Genomic DNA, 21,536 nt, shown 5'->3' with positions numbered 1-21,536 from the left:
ATGCTACAGCACAGATTCGTATTTTAATATGAAAATATTTTCTTCTGTTGTGCTCCAATGTTTATAGCAAATAACAGTAAATCTGGGATTTATGTCACCAGCTAGCCATAATGCTCCAAAGGCCTTGCAACAAAGCAAAACACAGCAGCAGAAATCCAAATTACAGTAATGACAAGCAAGAGCAGTGGCCTCAGAACTTCTCAGCACTGGCCTGATTTCAGGTTGAGCTGTGCCCTAACCAGACATGTTTATAAGAGATCTCAGAGGTTTGGTTTGTGAGTTTCTGCAGCCAGATTCTCGTGTAAATCAGCAGAGCCCTGTTCCAGTCCCCTGGAGCCCTGGGCTCCAGCCCCAGGGGAAGGGCTGGTGTCAGAGGAGCTGCATCATTTTCCAGCAGCACATTTAGGAGTTTGCAGCACCAGAGTGGGTCTTAAATATTGAAGGTTTTATCCTGCAGTGGGTTAAAGGGTTCACATGTGTGAATCAGGCAGCAGGCATTTAGTGGATCTCTGGAGAAAGGCAGTGCTCTGCACAGTCATTTTCTGTTACCATCTGAGCAGGGCTCTGCAGGCACTGTCACGGTGGGTGAAACTCATCCCTGTGAACACAGCCTGCGTGGAGCACACCTGGGCTGGGAGCTCCCTTCAGCCTTTGAAGTGAATATGAATGAATTTATCCAAGGGGAAAACTCCATCCTCTCTAAATTACCCAGCTCTAGAGCTAAACCTCCCCCTGATGCACAGAACTGCGTCGTGAGCACACATCCAAGATCTCTGCAGATGGGACTGGGTCAGTGCAGTACCTCTGCTCAAATTTAGATTGACAGCTACAGAGAGCAGCTGGAGCATTCCTAAAAGGAGAAATACATCTGATTCCCCTCTCTGCTAAGACTCAGTAGGTCCAGCATAAAGCATCTACAAGCACCAGCAGTGCCTCGAGAGCCATAATAACCAATCTCATCTGCATAAATTAATCAGGTATTTATAAATAGCTAATAAAATGGAGAAACTTGTGTGTGAAGAAGGAACAAAAAGGTGTGTTATGGTTAAGCAAACGTGAGCTGTTACAAAGTTCTCACTTATCTGGGATTAAGGCACAGCCAGATTCAGTGCCTTGTGTTCCCACTGGAGGGTGGGGATAAGCAGAGGCACTGAGATCCCATCCAGGGCAGCCTGGGAGGGTGGAAAGCCAATGCAGGTTCTCAGGAAAATGTACAAATGTTTTGCTGTTGGTTTGGGAATCCTGTGGCTCACAGAGCCACACAGGGATTGTTGGCTGGCCTAGATGTAGCTGGTAGTGATTTCTCACATGGACAAGCTGTCAGCTCTCCAGGCAAGGAGGCTGCCATCCCCAAGAGCTGCTTCAGGAAAACAGCTGTAGCATAGAAAAAAAGCCATTCTCTAAGTGATGATGCCAGGAAGAAGTTTGCTTTATCTCTGAAGCTGGATTTATCTGGACATAAAAAATACTGCAGAATACCTGTAGAGCAGTAGCTGTCCCAGAACAGCTCAGGTAACCAGTCTGCCTGCACAAACAAGCCATCAATTCATCCTGAACCAGCCTGAGTTGTTGAACCACAGGGTTGCTTAGGCAGACTTCCAAGACTGTAGAGTCCACCAGTAAACCATGTTCTCAGCTGCCACATCTGCACCTCTTTTAAATCCCCCCAGGGATGGTGATCCCATCACTTCTCTGGGCAACCTGTTCCAGGGCTTGGCAACACAAAGTGACTTTTCCTGTGTGGGAAAGATAAACAGGAGGGATCTGTAGCCTGGATGAAGCTCAAGTTGTATCTCCTACACTCTCTTCAGACAATGAACTTCTCCAAGGCCTTTCTGCAATGCTGTGCCACTCACAGGGGAAAAATTTATCTTTCTGCTGCACTGGTGGCAGTGGCTTTGCCCTCATATAATCAGCAGATATTAACTTATTTGGGGTTTTGTTGTTTTTTTCAGATGCCAGTTCTTATTTTTCTAATCTACCCAAGAGTAAATATTGCCAGGAGCAAGACTCTTCTAAGAAGAGCTCCTGAACCATCTCTCCTGTTTTCTAAGATCATTACAATTAGACAAGAAAGGCACCCTATAGTCATATAGGCTACAGTATACTGAGCATACACATTTGATTACAATTACTGTGGTTTCCTGGACTAATATTTAAATGGGAAAAGACATTCAAAATGAGCCAGCATTAGGTACAGGCCTTGCAGGCAAAACACTTATTGTACTGAAAATTTGGAACACTGCAAGATGAGGTCTGGAGGAAAAAAATCTTGTCTAAGTGTTTCATGTAAATTGTAAGAATGTAAGAAGGAAAAAAAAACAATACCAGAAATGCTACAGAATCCACCAATCAAATGTTGTTTTATGGGCAAGTTCTTCAGCAGAAGGCAATAGCCACTTACATTTCCCACAATGAAATTGGAAATGCATTTATATAAAGCACAGTGGATTATGACTTTGTGAAATATTGCAGGGTTTTTTTATTTGCTTTTGCAGGTAGTTATATTTTCAGGCTACTTAACATTCCCCCTCATCCCCAAATTTAAAAGGCAATAAATTGCTTTAGTGTTTTCAATTTCCTTTCCTTCAAGAGATGTAAATTGATCTCCTGAGTCCCCTCTACAAACTGTCTTCTTGTGAAGAGGGGAGAATAATTTACAAGGCCATTGGCCCCATCCAATCCCCCTTTAGCTCCAGTACACCAGCAGGATGGGGAGTGGGGCAAATCATCCCACAGTGGGAACCCTCCCCAAATGGTTGGATTTTCCAGGAATAAGGATCATTCCCTGGGCAAAGCCTTGCTGCCATTCATGGCAGAGATGCCACACAGCCTCTGCAGCAGATTTGTAAAATGGAAACCTGCAAAGCCTTGAGGTGTGAGGGGCTGGCACCTGGCTGCTCCTGTAAATAACTCACAGGAAGAGACACCAAGATGAGGCTGAGCTGAGGCTGACACAAGGCATGTCCTCCCCAGCCCTCCCCAAGTGTTACACACACAGAAATCTTGTAATCCCACCCCCACCCTCATCTCATGTCTAGTGACAGCCCATCAAACATCCCCTCTTTATTAAATTCAAGTGTGAACAAAATCAGCAAAGAAATATAGGGTTTAATTAATGTTTGCCTTCACCATAAATGAAAGAGAACTTTAATTTTTTTTTTGCTGTATTTTACTAATCAGAGTCATTCAATATCTCGGATGCTAGTAAATTAATTCTGAACTAATGAAGTTAAAGGAGGTCATTTGTTAGAGAAAACTGATTACATATAGAGATCTCCCAGGGACCTAAATGAGAAAATCACTATAATGAAAAAATATTTTAAATGATGCAGGTCAACCAAGTAAATCATTAAGGATGTAGGGGGGATGGAAATATTAATGACACCACGACAGGGAAATGCCAAAAGGGAAGAGCGCTGACATAAGTAAGCAAAAAGACATTTACAGCGCAGGCAGGCTTGGTTCTTTTTTCTCCTTATAATGATTAAATCACACAAATTTCATTTCTTGCCTCAAATTAGTCACCTGTGTCCTGCTATTTCAATGACAGCAAAGAACTAATGTGCATTCTGCACACAAATTTATTTGTATGGCACATAAACCTTTTTAGCAGTATAAATCACAGAGGCACCTAAGGACCCGAGCCAAAATACAGACTGCATTCTACAAGACGTGGGGGGAAATGTGCAAGGGGGAAGGAGGGATCCCTGCCTCTCAGAGGTTTAATTTCGACAAACAAGCAGCAGTTGAGTGATGCAAGATTTCTGCAGCACAGCAAGCCAGGGTAGTGCTTGAAGAGTGGGAGAAGTGTAGCCTGGATGTGTAAGAAATATCCCCAGAGGTGGCAGGCCTGGTCTGTCTAGCCCAGAAATCCACTGCCCTGGACCAGGGCTCTGTTTGGGGACAATATCTCAGCGTGGCCACTCTCTGAAACCTGTTGTCCTCCTGCTCCTCCAGGATCTGTAATGACTGCAATAGGGACACAGAAAACACTGCTCTACCTGCACTATTTAGGTCCACTTCAGACCTGCTGGATGAAATTAAATCTGTTTAGTTCCATTTTGAACCTCTTGGGACAAAACATCCCAGAGGTTCACAGCCTGCTATGAGAGGCTGCAATTTCTTTCACCTGACACTTATTTCCTACCAGTTTCAGAGTTCCTCCACTCAGAAGCAGTGCAGAATTTGGTGAGAAACACATCCAAGTCCACCTAATTCATGGCTTCACTGAATTTGATTATATCTTTCTCAGCAGTCAAACAAGTCCCAAAGTTTTGCTCTCAGCATCCCTCCTGAGGACACCCTGGCTCCTGTGGCTGCCACTGCACATGGACCTCATGATTTCTAAGAGCCATCAGCAACATCTCTCTCCCAACTCCCCAGTGCCAGTCTGGCATCATGTGGGCAGGATTTAAACCATCCTTTTTCCCTCTGCCTTGAGTACTCTCATGAGAATCCCCAAAACATCCCTTTTACCATGTGCACATCAGCGCTGCAGATGAGACTGAGCACACAGAACTGCACACATCTAGATAGCATCCAAAGTCAGGTTTGCTGAGTTTTACTGAGCCAGACTACAGGGCTTCAGGATACTCTCAGGAAAAAAAAACAAACAATTACAACTCAAAGGGATGATTGAAGGTGCAAAACAAGGCAGAAGGTGCAAGCCAGCCCACAGGGAGTGGCAGATGTAGCTGGTAAGGAAAGTTGCAAAGTTGCACAGTATGGCTAGAAAGAATAAAAAAGAGAGAAAAAAACCACAGATCTCTGCTCCATAGTACAAAGACAGGATCCTCTCAAGGATTCAGGGAGGTAGGGAGAATTTAGGGAATATTAGAGGAGGATGCTGAAGGAGAAACAGCAGCACCAAGAAAATCAGTTGAAACAAACCTTTATGAAGCAGGGAAGTGCTGACACACTGTTTACAAAGATTACCAGAAAGTGGTTTATTCAAAGAAAAGAAGGCTCTGTTGTGATCCTAGATCCACTAAATTCACTTTTCAGGATTTCTTGACCAAATTAGCCATAGAGAAATACATTAGTCGTACAGAGCAGATGCAAACTATTTAAATTAGCACATCAGGCAGTTCTATCACAAAGAGATGTAATTAGATTTGAGGAGCCAATACCTCAAGCAGAGCCTGAAAGAGTGATCAACAGTTTACAGCTTGGAAAACTCCCAGAGCTGGAAGCCAAATCCTTTGGAGCATTTAAACAGAAACACATCCTCTCATTAAATGGAGCATTTGCTGAAATTCCAGGAAAGCCTAGGATGAGGCTACCATACTAATGCCACACAGAAATAAAGGCAATGCCATAAATTATTGAGGGTTCTTATGATTTATTTATCTTTTAAACACAGATGCTAAAATCAGTGCTAAAAGGCAGATGACAAGATGGAGATTGCTTTCTCCAGCAATAAGAATTTCTGACCTTTTAGTGACCAGTTGTTTAATTGCAATCTCCAGATCAGCAATAGCAGCAATTGATTTGTGTTCATTAAAACTCTGTTGTAGAACCAAGAACTGACACTGATGTTTTACAATGTAAAGATAGCATTAGGCTGAGTTAAGTAACTACATCACTTAATATCATTATGATGATTTGGCTTCCATGTAAGTATGCCTTGTATTGAACCAAAAACTAGAATTCCTGCAAGAGCTTCATTAAATAAATATTCTCCAAGGATGGAATTAGCCATGACTGTTTGTCTCTTTTTAATTGGTCTTTCAATGAAAATTTTCTGCCAACTTCAAATGAGAAACCCCCAACACTAACAAAGCAAATTCTACTTCAAACCCAACTCTACTTCATTGTATAGGGTGAGGAAAGCAGGGGGGGAGGAAAAACACCAGCTTCAAAGGAATCCTCAGGGTATCTGCCCCCACCTCAGTAGAATTAGTAGGGCCAGAGGTATCAGAGTGACGTATTTGTCACTCCATTGCATGGAGGATGGCATTTATAAAACAGCTAATTACAGTTCAACTCATAAGTAAGCACTAAAGCAGAGTTCCATTTTAGTCAGATGCACAAATCTTCCTCACCTATAAAAGTTAGAGCAATGCACAGTGGCTGTGCACACCTGACTTTGCCATTCCACATGGTTAATCCACACAGAAAATGAGCTGGTTTGCCATGCTTGCTGTGCACATTTTGAAGGGAGGATATTCCCCATGCAATAATTTCTCTGTTCCTAACCCTGAAAGAACCATATATTTTTGGCACATGTATGTATATGTGTGTGTATATATACATATATATATTTAATTTAAGGCACTGATAGAGTGTCTTTAAGGCACAAAGTTTCAGTGGTGCAAAATAAAGTGCTCCTCTGGCAGGTGCTCATCACAGTTTGGTAACACCTCCCAGATTTCTTAAGATGTTTTCACCTTCTAGTACAGCAGTCCCTGACACCAATAAATTCCAGCATTTTGGTCTGCCCCAAGTTGTGCCCACAGAAACGAGTTCTGGTTGCTGGTGGAAATTCAGCTGCATGACTCAAAAACACACATAGCCAAGCTGGTAGAATTCACCTGGGAAACCTGCTCTGATGATAGCTTGGATAAAGGTGAAAGTTATCATCAGTGAACCACAGGCATTAAAAAAAAAATCCTCATAATTGGCCAAAAAACCCAGTGGATCCATTAGTACCATTTAGCAAAGTTATTAGCTTAATAATAAAAAGAAATTACAAATAACAGGGGTGTTTCTGAAGACCACTGACACTTGCTGTTGAAGGATTCCCCTTTACCATTTAACACAAGATCATCTTGCAAAGATTATTTCTCATTTCTCAGACAAGAGTGAAGTTCGAGAGGTTTATTACTGAGACACATCAAATAAATTTCTTCTTTTATTTCCCATGTTTGAAGGGCTTCAGCCCCACTGACAGCAGATCTTTCTTCTCAGTAGCTGAGACGGTGCAGTAGAATTCAAATTACTTGAAGCAGTTTCAAAGGAAATATTTCTGCCTCAAACCAAATATTGTATGACATCGTACCACGAGAGGCTAAAGGAAGTCTGGTAGAAAACCACTCTGGATTCTAACCTCTGTTTCCTAAAGCTGTCAGCTGGAGCATGGCAATGAAAGCATGGGGTTTGCACTTCCCAAAAAATATTGCAATCTCTTGGCTGTGAAAGAGGAGTGTGGCTCAAGCTGCAGAATCTACTTCACACCAGTCTAATCTTGGTGTAATTAGAGGATCACTGTCAAACAGGAGCATATGCTTTGTCCAAAAATCTCAATGCAAATCTCTGTGTGTGTCTATGTGTGTTGAATTATTAAATTCAGCACCCCCTAGTAACATCTATGATAATATATCCTGCTGCTATTATTATACACAAGAAGCTCTAAAGTCACTTTTAATCAAAAGAGATCCTTTTAAATCTATACCTGGTTTTAGTGACATTACTCTTAATGCAGCTGATGAAATATTAAGCATGCAATTACTGTACATGCTCTATAAATGGCTTTCCTGATATTCAGGCTGTATAGAAGGCTGTGTCAAAACAAGAAGGAAGTTCTTTTTCTCCTGAGTACCTTTTTCCCAGAGAGAGATTCAAGATCAGGTTGAAAGCATTTCACTCAGAAGTGACAAGAACCCAAACCAAATACAGAATTAATTAAAAAAAAAAAAAAAAAAGAAAAAAAAAGAAGAAGAAAACAGATTGGAGGAGAGAAACCATCAGAAGTCTCAGCTGATGTCCTGCAGAAGGTTGGGCAGCCACACTCAGGGTCCAATCTGGTATGGGTTGAGTCACCCACAAAAGAAAGGGAGAGAGGCAATCTTCTCCAGAAAGCTTGTTACAGCCTTGCAGACACAAAAAACACAGGATAAAGGTTACTTTGTGCTCATTTTTCCAGGGAAACAGCATTCAGAAATGAGAGATGCCACATTTGCTGACACAGTTCATGCTCTAGGCGGAGTGAAAGGGAGGTTCATTTTGCAGACATCCAGCTGCCATCCCACTTTTGGGAGTGCAGCCATAACCAGCATTGATTGATGGTGTCTAATGGCCTGATAGGGCTGTGCTGCTGTAATTGTATCCACACAGGTGTCAGAAAAGCACTGACATGAGCATCTGGAGAGCTCACAAGGCTCCGAGTGGAACACAAGCAGAACACAGCTCCTCCCTGCAGCCAGCAGCAGCGTGTGCACTGACAGGACATCACTGGCACAAACTTTACAGATCCAGTCTCACTGCAGGACATTTACAACCCCTGGTGATTAGGAAACCCATGAGGGACCCATCACCTGGCTGCTCACTGCTGTGGCTGTGGCCAAGCTGCTGTTATTCAAACAACGTGCACAAGAACAAAATAAAAGAAAAAAAGTAGGCTTCTTTTGCTGTCATAGGGGTAAATGTTCCTGCTCCTTTACATGCAGCATCCTTCCTCCTGGACACTGCTAACAGCTGCTGCAAACTGAGGGAAAAGTCTCCTATTCTGGGGCCCTGATCTTCCCAAGATCTCCCACACTGAAATGGAAGAATCTGGCTGCCAGACTGGGGAATCCTTTCATTTCAACACCCATTCTTACTGTGTCCAGAGTTGTGCCAGAAACCCTCATTCCTCCTGGACCTGAAGCTCCTTCTTGTATTCCTGGCTCCTGTAGCACAATTTTCTTTCAAAAAGAGCATCATCAGTCCCCCTTTATTATACAGAAGGCTTTTCAGGAAGAGGCATAGCTGGAAGGATCCCAACAGCTGGTATTTATCCAGGAGACTGATAATTGTATGCAACATGGGCCTCAAAGATTATTAGACAGCTCTGGCTTTATAAAGATGTGATGTAGAGAAGGTCAGGCTAAATACAGCAATCCCTTCCCCACTTAAATACTGTGAATCTATGAAAAGATCATTTGTTTTATTCAGTGTCTCATAACTAAATGATTATGCTCACCCTTCCTCCCAGCACATCACTATCAGTGACAGATGCACAAAATAATACTGCTCCAGACAAAGTGAAAGATAATAGGCTCAAAATAGGAAAAAAAAATTAATCTACAGTATTTAGATATTACTACCAGGAGGCACAAAGATATTACTCATTTTGGTCTTGCATTGGACAGTGACATCTGCATCAAAACAAATGCATTTTCACAAAAGCAATAAAAAATTACCCAGCTGATACAACATCTGATGTATTTGTGGTATATTGCATTATTTCCATACAGCTGGAGTCCTGCAATCAAGATCCTAGTACTCTGTATCTGGAAAGAGGTTCTTTGTTCCCTTATGAGCCTGGATCTGGGATACTGGATGAAAATCTAAATATTTAAAGTAGTATTCGAGTTGTTAATCTATTCCACTAAACAGTCTTTCTGGACATATTCCAATATAAAGTAAAATGCTTTGTGAAGAATTGCTGCTATTAAAGGGTTTCATCCCAAATACACCCCAGTGCATTTCTTTATACATCCAGCAGAGTCTGAAGGGCTGCTATTTTTATCAGGTTTGTATTTTACAGATAAGAATGAAGTGCAGATTACAGCATTGTTTCACACCAGTGGTTCCCCACCACACAAAGGCAGAGCTCTGCACAACCAGCAAAGCTAGACTGTTTTAGCTGAAAGTACTTTAGGTTTAAATATCATTAACATATTTTCATCCTGGCCTCCCTGATCAGCCTTTTCACAGTAGCAACTTCCCCTTGGACAGAGGCACCAGCAAGGTTTGCCAAAGCAGCCACAGAGGATGGGCTTGGGCACGCTGGGCTGGGAGAGCCCAGGAGCTGCTGCCCCAAGGAGCCAGGAGTGCTCCAGCTGCTGGGATGCTGCTGGAGACAGCCCAGGAACAGGAGAACAACACACCCATCACCACACCTTCCTAAAACAGTCAGGACTCCCCTTGGCAGCGTCCTGGAGGGAGGTGTAACAGCAAACACAGCATGTGGAGATCATAGCTGAGCAGAAACAGAGGATTTTCCTTCAGAGAGGTGTCCAGGATAGAAAAAAGTGAGTGTAGGGTGCTAGGAATGCAGCAGTTTGAAAGTATTTGCAAGTATCTCCTTCAGTCTCTCTAGGAAATAATTGTTGTGGCAGTTTGGGGCTTTTTGGGAATACAATACATTTAAAAAGTGAAAGGGAGGAAAAGTAACATTCAAAGCTATCTGAGGATTCAGTTAATGCTATTGGCCTGTGTAGAGAACTGATAGCTGAAAGCAGTAAAGAAATTATGAGAAAAGAAAGCACTGGACAGGCAGCAGGAAATAATCAAAAAGGATTGAGAGACAGAAGTCTGATTTTATGAGGGATACGAGTCAGCAGAAAGTCAGTGTCAGATATTTAAGGGCAGAGAATGACAGTCTGAAGAAGAATCCTGATGGATGCAAAAAGGAATAAAGTCCTCAGATGTTACTTCTGAAGGGAGATGTACAGCTGAAAACAGGTACAGAGGAGTGGATGGGATTAATTCTGAATCCTTCTGCACTCTGCATTTTTAAGACAGCAGTGAAATACTTGACTGCAAACAGTATGTTCACAAAAAAGGCACTAACAAGCTTGTGCTTACAGTGATGTCTTTCAGGACACCTCCCTTTGATGCAGGCTTGTTACCTCCTCTTCCCAGCAGAAGGAATGATGCCTATACTGACAGCTAAAGGCATTTTTACTGCTCTTTCTGCCTGGTCTGCTGCAGATGAAGTACAGCAGTAGCAATGACAGTGCTCCCCCAGGAGCAGGACTTGCTCTGGGGACCCTGGAGCCAAGTCAGGTTAAGAAATTGGCCCCTAAGGAAGATTTTGGTTAGACACCTGCAGAATTTGCTGGTGACAAATTAAAAGATAATTACTCTAAACTGTTTCTTCAAAGAGAAAGGACAATATTGTCCATCCACTGACACTAAAAAGCAGATGAGTCACCAGAGAAGATGAGTGTTTAATTCAATTCACCATCTTTCATTCTGCAGAGGTGATAGAGGTAATTTCTCTCCAGATGGGAGGAAGAGGCTTGTCCTGAAGCACCAGCTCATAACTTTGAAAGAGTGGTTTAAAATCCTGGTTTTGCTGCATGGTGTTCCCAGAGCAGAGAACATAATTCAGTTTAACCCATACTTATTTTTCCACATGCAAAAAGAAAACACTCATACATCTACATTTACCAGCCAGGGCTCTGGGAGGAGACTGGACATCCACAGGAGGGTTGGGCTCAAGAATCTGATTTCAGATTGACAGAAAGCCAAATAAAGGACAGATGTAGCAGTAGCTCTCTTTTCAGAGTCACTGCTAATATTTTTCATCTCAATATGTCCATGCCATAAAAACCTTTCTGACCAAGCCCAAGCTTTTGCTTTTGTAGTACCTGACAAAGTTGGAAGAGCAGTTCCAACAGGGCAGTTGGAAAAGCAATTCCAGCCATTGGAACAGTTTCACCCCACCTCATCCATCCCTTCCCAAACAGGTTTTTGGGGAGAAACTCTTAATTCCACAACAGGAAGAGCTTGTTCCTGCTGCTAATAAATTCAGATTACAAATGGACACCAGTTCATAAATAATGGTCTGACATCAACAGGAGAAAATTTAGTAAAGACACAAATAGAAATCAAACACAAGAACACAGCTCAGGGGGCACTGGTTCAGCAAAATCACTGCAGAAATTGAGTTTACTACAGACCATCCAAACAGCCACCAATCCCACTGTGCACACAAGGATGGTCCTGCTCTAGGATGCACTGGCAGATGTGATATGTGCAAGGGATGGGAGATGGACATTCTGCCCTACACACAGCTGAGAGGTCTCAGCTGGAATAGTGCAACTGGATTTGGGCATCCCGCTAAGAAAAATGTAGAAAATTTAGAGATGGTTCAGGAAAAAATCAACAAGAATCAGAAGAAGTATAGACAAACACAATTTACAAGGAAAGATGGAAACAACTGGTTTAATTTTCACTGTAGGAGCAGAGTCACCTGACTATAAGGCAAACTGGGTATCAGTCTCTAAACATAAAAGAGAACATAATTGATAAAAAGGCTAGATAAACATCATCCCAGGCTAGATAGATCTGGTCCTGCAAAGGAGCAGGGGGAAGAAGCAGGGCTCGACCTCTTAAGTGCAACCCAAGTTAAATATAGTGACATATTTAAGATATATTTTATATATATATATATATAATATATATGCACACATATTTAATTTTATATTTATGTATTAATTATATAAAATATTTTATTGATTTTATTCATTATTATGCTAAAAATTATCATTTTTATATTTAATCTGTAATATATTCTTTTAGAGACTCGTGATATAAATACATATTTAGGATATACTTAGGATGTGCTATTTGCAGCATAAGGATGTACTAGTGAAATAACGTGTTTTATTTGTTAAACACTCTGAAACATCACAAAGTAAATCTCAAAGATATTAATAGACTGAAACAAACCCTGCCAAGGCAATGCATGCATACATGTGTGGCATAAGCATTAGGGCATACAGGCAACATGGCTTGATAAAACATCAAAATCAATTGCACTCAGAAATACTGTTGGTCTCAGCAACTGCATTTCTTGTAAACACATTAAAGGATTGATTCAATAATCAATCCTGGATTCATCCAATGAAACTATAGCCAGGAATATGCATGTTGATCACAAGGAAAGTTACTAAACCTCATTCAGCTAATAACACTTTCTAGCTTGAAGCTTGATACCTTTATAGAATTTGAGCTAGCAGAGAAGCAGATGATATTCCTACTTTCCATGCAAATGCATAATCCTTTTCTGAAGGCTACTAAGCTCTGTGCCACCAAAATCAGTGGAACTCTGGCTGTTTACATCGGATCTGTGAAAGGCTTTGAAGATGAAAAGAGCCATGCAAGTGCTAAGAGTAGCTATTTTGGCAAGGAACCTAGACCAGAAACACTGGGTGTTACACACAGGTCCTATTGTTTCCTGTCATCCTTGTCATAAAGGCAGAAACCAGCAAAACCCAGGCAATCTGATAATAAAAGACAGAGGGGGGAAAAAAAAGCATTTTCCTAAGGATGCTTTCAGAGGCACTCTTAGCAGAGGGGCACAGTAAAACTTTACTTTGAGTCCCATACCAATCATTTCTTGTATCAACTCTTATTTGTTCTGACGTGGTTTTTGATCAGTCACTAATTCAGCATTTGGGGGACGCCCCATGAACATCAATTTATGCACATGAGCAGGAGAAGGGTGGGGAGGTTGAGGTGAAGAGGCTGGTTGCAAAAAACAGCTCAAGTTGAGCAGGAAAAATAATAGAAATATTGTTCTAAAGAACCCAGAGCGCAGCAGATGAAACAACCCTAGAAAAACTTCCTGGTTCAAACAGGAAAGAGCAAGTGCAGGGTTTGTTGTTGTTTTCCTTGTGCTTATTGGTGGTGGGTTTTGGTTGGTTTTTTTAGACAAAGCAGTCAAAAGTCACACATTTTTTTAAAAAAAGTTCAAAAGAAAAACTATAAAAAACAGCATTGGAAACACAAGCTACAAGCAGGTGGGGAATCCACAGCTAAAGAACTGTACAAACCAATTCCTCAAGGATGTGAATAAAAACAGAGTAAACTATGAAGAGAGAAAAGAGGAATTGAGCAGAAGGTGAAAAAAAATAGTTACAGATAAACAGGTTGGGTTTAGGGCAGGACTCAGAAAAACACAGCAAGATATTATTTTAACAGAGGTCTTGGAAAAGTCTGCAGGACCCAACTGAACTTGATAAATTAATGTCATAAAACCTGAGCAAAAGTGGATCAAAAATTTGACCCAGGAATTCTTAGAGGACAACAAAATATATGGCTCTAGGTTCAGGTATCCCAAAACCCTGCAGGATCTGAGGGCTCCAAGTGGAGAACAAGAATCAGGAAGATACTGGAAAGAGAAGGATTAAGTTGCTACTGACTGCAAATGAATCAAGAATATTGCAAGATCCATGAGGTTAAAACTGGATTTTTTTACAAAATTCTTAATTAAATTAAGTCAGCAGCCTGGAGGGAAGCAAATGAAGAAAACTCATTGGCTGCAGAAATTGCTTCAGGTAATGGTAATGAAATACATGGAATAACAAGGAATAACAAGGTCTAATGACACAGAGTGATGTCTTATTTGATTTCTGTCATTGCATTGAGTTAACAGACATGCTTCACTTCCAAATTTGTGGAGCACAGAGGTAAGCAACCAGCTAAGCAACTTCTGTCTTGAGCTTCCCAGTGTACAAAATTAAATGCAGTGTCATAGAAATGTGGATTTGAGCCAAAGCCCAGCAGGGCCAGAAATGCTCAGCCACTTCTGCAGGTCTCTGCACAGCCCAGCCCCAGCAGGAGCAGGGGAATCTGCTGTACCAGGAGAGCTGAGCACCACAGGAGTCATGCATGGATTCAGGCCACTGCCCACAAACACAGCCACTGTGCATTTACACAGCCTCTCATCATTTCCCATCTTGAATTTGATGCCCTGATGCAGTGGGTCAGGAGCATTTCAGAGGGTTCCTACAACAGCAGAAGACTGAGGTGTTGAGTACAGACCTCTGTGACTGCTGGAAGTGTGAATCCAGTTTTTCTAGGATCAGCCTCCTCTTCTTCACGCGTCTTTGCTTCACAGAGAGCGATCAAAAGGCTCAGAGGGAAGCAATCAGCAGGAAAGGGCTGCATGATTCCCCCATCCTCTCCACCCCATCACATATTTGCAGGTTGTGATTTGGGACACAGGACCTAAAGCCACCCTGCTTTGTCTCTCTCCTGGATCCCCATCTCAAGAAAAATGCAAAGGGCTGCCCTGGGCCCACGAATCCTAACAGTTCTTGCTAAAACCAAATAAAACAGAGGGGAGAGTAAACTTAAAAGCAAATGCTGGCTGTCATGGTGAATTTCCAAACAGTCTGTGAGTCACTTAGAGGAAGTTTCTACATGCTTATGTCTTCCAGCTCAAATAAAGTAATTAAATTATCTTAACTACTGACTAGAAAAAGCTTTATTGTTGCAATAGCTAGGTCTGCAGATTAATCATGCTGCCATTACACAGCACAGGTGGTTTATCACAGAAGTCATCCAATTGCCTTTTAGGATAGGTGGCATTTACTAAGAGAAAAAAAAACAAAACATGTTTTTTAAGGTCTAAGCAGAAAATGCAATCCCAAATATTGCCCTTTCCTAAAAAAAATACATTGAAAAGGCAGCTTTTAAAGGGGAGAGGCAGGCAGCAAAGCTGTTCTGACACTAGTGATTAAATCCTAAGGATTTAAGTCTGTATTGCTCTGCAGAAATAGATGAAAAATGCAGCAACCCATAACCAATACCTTCTGCAGGCTGAATTAGTGTTGTTCACAGTAAGATTTTCCTTGAGCACAAATGAAGAATGAGCCATGTATGACCCAAGAGGTGGCCATAACACCGTCACAGGATATGCCATTATACAGAGAAAAAAAATTAAAAAATGAAAGGCAACATGCAAATCTGTGCATTCCATTTTATCAAACATTTCTGGGGGAGGATCTGAAGCAGGCTCTGCTTCCATGTCATCAGCAAAAGCAAGAGAGTTTTCTAAATTACTTAGCAACCAGCATGTTAAGGTCTTTTGTTATTCTGGCCAAAGTAACCCCTAAAAAAGTTGCTGACTATCAAACACTTTTAAAAACATGGTTAAGACATTCAGAATGCTTCTCTCACATGCCCTTGACAGAGAAAGGCTGCTACATCCAGTTTTACAAAGGGCCAGGTGGGACAGACCCTACAGAGAGAGGGATTTTTGTGGGTAGCTGTGCTGAACCTAGTGAACTGCCCCTCAAACAGTGCGAATGAGGGTTAATAAAAGCTGTGGTAGGCCAAATATGGGTTTGGGGTTGTTTTTTTTCTTCTTGTTTCACCAAAAAAAAAAAAAAAAAAGCCACAGGAGGAAGGACAGTGGTGTTCTGATCTGTCACCCCTGTATTCTCCCTCCTGGAATGGTAGTTATGGCTGTCCTTTCTTTTTCCATAGAGAACTCAGATTATGAAACCAGAGCAAGAACAAGTCATGTACAAGAAAGTTCCTTAAAAAGGCAAAAATTAACCACCCTTGGAAAAACAATAAGAGAGGAATGTGAATAACACAGCATTTCCCGTGGCTTGTATACTTATCTCATACCATAACGATCAAGTGGCTTACTTGTCTCTACCCGTTACAAAAGGGATTCTTTGCATTTTCACGTGGTTCTGCTCTACAACCAACCACACAGTTTTACTACTTTGTCTTAGCTATTTTGGTGCTTAGATACTCAAATCCTCTCCCCTTCCCCCCACTAAGTAAATTTTCCAGGCTAAAGTTCAAAGTGAATTCCAATGTGATTATATAAACACATGCATACTGTAGATTGACATCATACAATGCTATTCTTTGTTGCTAGATTTTTATTATTTTTTTTTGTCTTTTTAGTTTGCAACAACTTCAGTATGCTTGGCTTGCTACCCTAAAATAGTAGCTTATTACACCCTACTGAATAAGATAACACTGTATTTATTCCTCTGGCAGTTTGGTTTTCACAAGATAAAAAAAAAAATAGCTCAAGAATTAATTCATAAAAATAGACTTGCAAAGGAAAAATAAAAGTAACAGACCTTATGAATCTCTCTGTTTATTAAGGCATGTGAGTAGTGGAGTGGAGAGAAAGCAGGTTTATATGTTTCAGTCCATCATGACTGTGAAATTGAACTGTAAATGGTACCTAGCGCAGCCAAGTGAGACAGACACCATGCCGGGAGTTAATGGAAATGTGGAGAGCTTTTCTTTTTAACAAAGTACTTGAGCAATTATTCCAGCACACCCACAGTGAAATGAGATAAAGTTAGGCTGTGCATTAAAAAGGCTGTTAACTGCAAAATAAATTTACTGACAGCCATTGGGAACCTTTCGTTCCTCGTTCCTTTTTCTGCACCTATTAGCTAAAAACGCCAAGCAGTGTTGGTGGGGATAAACAGAGAGCTGCAGGGTGGGAGCTCTGTCATGTGCAAATGTGCTGGGTTCTCACACTCACCTGGCACAGAGGTGGAGCCATCCAGCCCTGCCACTAAAGCAAGACAGGCACCGAGTGCTTCTGACAGCCCTGGGGATGCCAGGGCTTTGTACTGACATTAACATTTTACTGCAACCCTAAAAACGTAGCAGAATTCCCAGGCTCACCTTTCCCACCACTCCCCTGGATGTCCTGTGGCCCTGAGGAGTTGAAGGTCATGTTTGAGGCTCAGCCTAGCACTGAACTCCAGGGACAAACAGGATGAAGGGCAAGTCCTCCTTGCCCTCTAAAACTACCCTTGTCTAATTGCTTATTAACGCTCCCCTCCCTCCAGCCCCACCTGCTCCCCAGCAGCCGTGTGGCCACACCAGCGTGTCCAATGGTAAATATTGATCTCCTGGGGCACAGCTCACCCCATCTGCACAGTCAGGCAGAGAGCCCTGGCCAGCTGTGTGCATCCCCTCATCCCCCACATCCAAAGGGGAGCTTTGTTGGATGAACTGTGCAGGTGGAAACACCACCGCTCGCTCGGTCAGGAAGATGAAAGGAGCTTTGCTTCTGAAGAAAAGAAAATCTCAGACACCGAGAGAGAAAGGCTGCCCATATAGAAAGTATTCATCACTGATCATGATGGTTTTCTATGGATTTTCCATTTAAGGGAAAAATCCTTCCCTTTCAGAGGGCATTAGAAAGCACCACTGGTATGTTATGGATTACATACCAGAGCAGACTGGCCCCAGCATCTCGTGAGAAACCCACTAGAGAAGCCAATATAAGAACAATGCTAAAATGTCTTGGAAAAGCAAACAATTTCTTTATCAGCTGCAACTTCTGTTTTACAAAGTCCTTTATTTCCTAGCAAGGACCATGCTTAGACCTCTTAGATATATCCTATTGTGATAGCAGCACACTATTTTTTCATTGTGCTATTTTGAGAGCATCTCCAATGCAACCCTGCATCAAATACAGCACATTGACCCAGGGCCAAGCCACATTTTATGTAATCCCCATGACATCTCTTACACCTATGGCAACACAAGTGAGCTCCTCTTTGCATTTCCAATGTGGATGAAGTGAGAGCCACTCACACACAACCCTTCTCTTGCTATTCCTGGTGCCTGTGCTGAACCTTCCAGCAGTCCTTTCAGCAGGTGCACTGACTCTGCTAACTCTCCCTTCTGGAGCTCATTGTCATGGCTCCTTGCTGTTAGCCTCAGCTGCACAACCCCTGAAACACACCCCTCTTCCTCTCCCAGAGGTATGAGGTGAAGATCTGTATCTTTTGGCCTCACAGCCATTATCTGTGGCTGTCAGTCAGAAAACAGAAATGAAAACAACCAATGCTCTCTCCTCTGTAGCAGACCTGTCACTTTTCCCTGACTTTCTTTGACATAATAAAAATTTATTTTGTTTTCTCTGCTCATGTATCCTATATAAGCATCCTACACATGACTAACCAACACATTCTCCATCCCCTCCCTAACCCTAACCCAATCCCCAGCAAACAAGAGCCTGTTACCTCCAGGAACTGCTCTGATTTCAGCCCTCCTGAGCAGTACACGAGCAAAGCTGCCCTCCCACAGCTCCTCCCTGCTGAAGGGGTACACTATTTCCAGCAGCAGTTAGACATGAAGCCAAGCTGGACCCTGAGGAAGTCACTGCTTCATCCTGCCCAGAGCTGCTAATGCACCGGACCTGCTCCTCTTTTGCCTTGCGGCATTTCCATTTCCTTGCACGTCTGTCAGATTCTTTCCGTGTTGCTTTTACTTTGCTGTGCACTGTAGCAAGATGCCAACTTTCCAATTTTGGGTTTTTTTTCTTGTGCTGTGTGTGCTCTAGATCCAGCACTATGCCTCAGATGCTATCAAGTAGCCAAACGTGACACGATTTCAAGGTTGGCCTCAAGGTGGTTAACTCTGAGAGTCAGCCTTTCAATCACCATCAGATACTGATCAAACAAAAATAGATGAGGGCTGACAGCAGGCTGGCTTATTATACTCTCTATTTCCAGCTGGTTTAGTTCAGGATGTTTTTATCAAGTGAGTCTCCAGCTCACATCACTAGTATGCAAGGAAGGCAGGAGGGGAAGTGGTGGTACAAAAATGGAATAGTTTGTGATTTGTAGCTGAAGAAAAACTAAGACAATGGTTTCCCCTGATTCACTAGATGTAATTGTTCCTCGAGCATCATCATAAGACAAAGCAAATCCCAAAGATAAAACCAGTCTGGAGGAGGAGAGAGGACCCACAGCTGCAAAGTTATAATTTCAAGATGCAGCCTTTCTCCCTCCCCTTGCATAAACATTACATCAAATTTATCACAAACCTGCAGCTGCCCAAATGGCACTTGTGTCCTCACACACTGCACAGAGCTCACTATAGACTTCTAAGAAAGACACTCAGAACTTTTACCTTTAGCTTTCCATGCTGATAGAGATCAGGGAGATTTGTAGACTTTGATCATCCCTTATTTAATTCAAGTCAGATGGAGCCCAGTTGAGTTGTGAGGGCTCAGCTTCAGCAGGAGACTCTATACCCCAGCAGAGTTTTCCCCAGACTTTCTTCTCCTCCAAAGCATCTTATCCTGACCCAGCTGACTTCAAACTCTCCTGATAAGTTCTTGGGGAAGAACTGCCTTTTTATTTGTCATGGAGACTTCCTGTGATTATCACACAGGTGTCTCAGGTGAAGGAGCTACACTCTTGCTCACCATTCTGGCCTCAAAATACATTTTTTTTAAAAGACTGACTGCTCTACAATCCCACAGCCAGAGCCCCTCAAATACAGGGACATATCTTAAATCAATGTCTAATGTAAGTTTCAATCTTCTACAGACTCTAATTTTTGCACCTGTAACAAATTTAAGCAATTATGAGCGTAGCTACCTAAGAATAAATGAGAGGATAAATGAGAAGTTTTAGCTTCTCATTAAATACCTGGGGTCAGCTTTCATAGATTCATCATTTCACCTGAGCAGATTCTAGACAATTCTAACACTCCTTGTTCTCCAAAACGTTGTCTCCACATGTTGTGTTGTCTTTCCAGCTTCTTTGTCCCACTTTCAGCAGAGATAAATGTCTGTGCAAAGCCCCATCAATCCAGAGGGACCCCCTGGAACCCACCAATACCTCAGCCTTGCCACCTTCCAGTACAAAATAAACTAATAAAAAATTAAATAAACCCAGCTACACCCTACAAAAAAAAACTTTTCTAAATTTGCCATCTCTTCAAACAACAACAAGAAATTATTATTTAATATTTTTCATTTTTTAATACTTACAAATGCTTTACTTATCAAATAAACAGTTTTTTCCACTTTTCTCAAAAAAAAATCTTTTCCCAAAACAAATAGGGGAGGAGCCACTTAAATTTGCTTTCTAAAAAAAGCCCATTCAAAAAATTTTCTCCCTAATATATCCTAAACCAAAACACTTTCTCATCCAAAGCTCCTTCTGGGCACAAAAAAAAACCATCTACATCTCAAATGCAGTCCTTCATTCTTTAGTGCAGGAGCATAACCCTACTGCTGTGGCTACCAAATCCCATGGCTGTGGCTGAAAGTCTATTCCTGTGATCCAGAGAGATTCCCATTCCCACCTGAGAACTGGATAACCTGGTCCCAGCAGGATTAAAACACCTTACAAGGGTGAGGGGGAGCTGAGGTGGGAAGAACACTTGCACTGCAGGAGTGACGGGTCAAACAACATTCAGGTTTATGCATAAATAGTAAAAAAATTCTATTTCTATTTCTATTTCTATTTCTATTTCTATTTCTATTTCTATTTATATTTATATTTATATTTATATTTATATTTATATTTTTAATATATATTATTTATATATATATAAAAATATATGAAACCTCTGGATCTCACATATTCCATTTAATTATGAGGGAAAATAACAGCACCTTACCACTGAATCCATACAGAGTCACAGCTCCTGTGGTGACCAAAAGGTATCAAATTTAGGTACCAAAAATTAAAATTCAATTCAAATTAAAATTCTAAGGTACCAAAACTAACTGTCTGGAGTTAGAGGGTCTTAAAATCCCGCCACTGGTTAAGGGTATGTGTAAATGCTGTTCTAACTAGTGGGATTTTTGACCTAAATTTGGTGATGATCTAACAACCAGCCCTTTCTTCCAGGGGCAGCACCTTAGAGCTTCCCAAAGTCGATGCATCGGCGGGAGTTAAATGTCACCATCTACCTTTGGCTGATTAAACTCTATTTTTCTCCATCTGATACAATTGTAACAGTGCACCGTGCTGATCAGGCACAGGTTTTGCACAAAATGTCATGCATGTTTATTATTAGATTAAGCTGCAGTAGGTTTAATTTTAGATCTTTTGATTCAAGTGGTGCAACGAAGATTAAATGTTAGGCATTATTAAAGATGCAGATGTGGACATATTGAATTATAAACCTCATTAAGTGCCACATCCTAGACAGGCTTCTGAGATAAGCTACAAAGGACTTCCTTACTTCATACCAAAGTTATTAAAATATTAGAAGGTAAATCTAATCATAAAAATATTATGATAGAATGAAACTGATACTTTAAAAGTGTTATTACAAAAGACTGTATTTCT

General features: G+C 41.6%; 1 long non-coding RNA gene across 1 annotated transcript in view; it reads right to left on the bottom strand.

The window, feature by feature from the left end:
- LOC147651846 (uncharacterized) overlaps positions 1 to 19,558 on the bottom strand; it is a 33,522-nt gene extending 13,964 nt beyond the window's left edge. The window contains exon 1 of the long non-coding RNA XR_015289715.1: positions 19,357 to 19,558. This is a non-coding gene — a long non-coding RNA (uncharacterized LOC147651846). The remainder of the gene's footprint in view (positions 1 to 19,356) is intronic.
- Between the last annotated feature and the right edge of the window lie 1,978 nt (positions 19,559 to 21,536).

This window comes from Cyanistes caeruleus, chromosome 8 (assembly GCF_971803275.1).
Source record: "Cyanistes caeruleus chromosome 8, bCyaCae1.hap1.1, whole genome shotgun sequence".
Taxonomy (NCBI): Eukaryota; Metazoa; Chordata; class Aves; order Passeriformes; family Paridae; genus Cyanistes; species Cyanistes caeruleus.
Note: the sequence above shows the minus strand (reverse complement) of the source record. Positions and strands in the feature narration are given on the sequence as shown.